This window comes from Aythya marila (assembly GCF_965140915.1).
Source record: "Aythya marila genome assembly, contig: HAP1_HAP1_SCAFFOLD_684, whole genome shotgun sequence".
In the NCBI taxonomy this organism is placed as follows: domain Eukaryota; kingdom Metazoa; phylum Chordata; class Aves; order Anseriformes; family Anatidae; genus Aythya; species Aythya marila.
Window position 1 is genome coordinate 8730 of NW_028137621.1, and position 1786 is coordinate 10515.

Here is a 1786-nt window from a genome sequence, read left to right on the forward strand (position 1 = left end):
AGGATTTTTACTGTACTTTGTGCAGTTAAGTAACTGCAGTGACAACTGCACCACTAAAGTAACTGCTAGATCTGCTCATCGCTCACCTTGCTAAAAGAAGCTGTGGTCAAGTCCTGTGTTGTACACTGTGTTTCAGCTTTAGCAAATGAAAACAGTCACAAGATAATCATTCAGCTGCCAGCATTAGCACCCATCCCTCAACAACAGAAGGGACCCCATTTACAAATTGTTTCAAAACAGCAGCCCCCTTACCTCAGCACCTCAGAAGTAGATCAAGCCAGTCACCAAGCTGCCTACCGAGTGCTGGACAGTTCCAGAAGGAGCTCTTTCCTGTGAGCAGTTCCTACTAAGGTACACACTCTGCTGGGGACAGGAAAGATATAAAAATAAAAGTTTCAAAACCCCGTATCTGTAAGCTTTCATGATTCAACAGTGCACCGTTCAAGCATTATGGGAGCAGCTGCTCGCAAGCAGCTCAACTCTGCCAAATCCACATCTACCAACCTCCAGAGATGACTGTGCCAGCTGCCCATCAGTACGTGCCCAGAGGCAGACCGGATGTCTTTGCCAATACAGTCCGGACAATGTATTAGTACACCCATGCACTGCCACGTTAGCTGTCATCACTAACTGCCAGGCAGGACAGCTTCAGTACTTTATGCAGTTAAGTAACTGCAGTGACAACTGCACCCCTAAAGTACCTGCTACATCTGTTCATCGCTCACCTTGCCAAAAGCAGCTCCGGTCAAGTCCCGCGTTGTACACTGTGTTTCAGCTTTAACAAATGAAAACGGTCACAAGATAATCATTCAGCTGCCAGCATTAGCACCCATCCCTCAACAACACAAAGGGACCCCATTTACAATATTATCATTTCAAAACAGAAGCCCCCATACCTCAGCACCTCAGAAGTAGACCAAACCAGTCACCGAGCTGCCTACAGAGTGCTGAACAGTTCCAGAAGGAGCTCTTTCCTGTGACAGGTTCATCCAAAGGTTTACACTCTACTGGGGACAGGAGAGAAATAAAAATAAAAGTTTCAAAAACCCCTTATCTGTAAGCTTTCAAGATTCCACAGACCTCCTCCTCAAGCACACCGTTCAAGCACTATGCAAACAGCTGCTCACAAGCAGATATACTCTCCCCCCCCTACACATCTGACAAACAACACTGAGATGACTGTGCCGGCTGCCCTTCAGTACGTGCCCAGATGCAGACCGGATGTCTTCGCCAAAACACTCCAGACAACGTATTAGCACACCCATGCACTGCCACGTTAGCTGTCATCACTAACTGCCAGGCAGGACAGCTCCAGATCAAACACATACACACACAGCCACGCCACAAGCACTACAAACAAAACACACAACACAAGGCGCAAGAAAAAGAGACCCCCAGAGGGAAGCCCTGTGGCAACAGCAAGTCACAACAGGTGCTCTGCACCAGACCCTAGAGGAGACTCAAATGTCACGACACGCGACTGGAAGCAACTGCCAGAACTGGGATGATGGAGGCCGAAAAAGCCTGCCTTCAAGACAAGAGACCAGAAGGATGGGGACTGAAAACCCCATAAGACGACGCTTAGGAAATCAATTCCCAACAAGAGCTCCTGATGCGGCCCAGATGACTTCTGCAAGAGTGAGGATGGAAACAGACGCGATCTCAAACCGAATATGATGCACGAGACCTGAAACAGAACTGCATTTCAAGCAGCGACTGCAAGACAAGAAGTGCTCGGATCAGAGCCACGATGACAAAACAAGCACTGAGGCCCTTCAGCACCGCT

At 48.4% G+C, this 1786-nt stretch overlaps 1 long non-coding RNA gene across 1 annotated transcript; it reads right to left on the reverse strand.

Annotated features, from left to right (window-relative positions):
* Nucleotides 1–260: 260 nt before the first annotated feature.
* Nucleotides 261–995, reverse strand: LOC309890682. Its single transcript, XR_014319439.1, has 3 exons — nt 897–995; nt 726–775; nt 261–360 (listed from the first exon to the last, which is right to left on the reverse strand). It is a non-coding gene; the product is annotated as an uncharacterized lncRNA (long non-coding RNA).
* Between the last annotated feature and the right edge of the window lie 791 nt (nt 996–1786).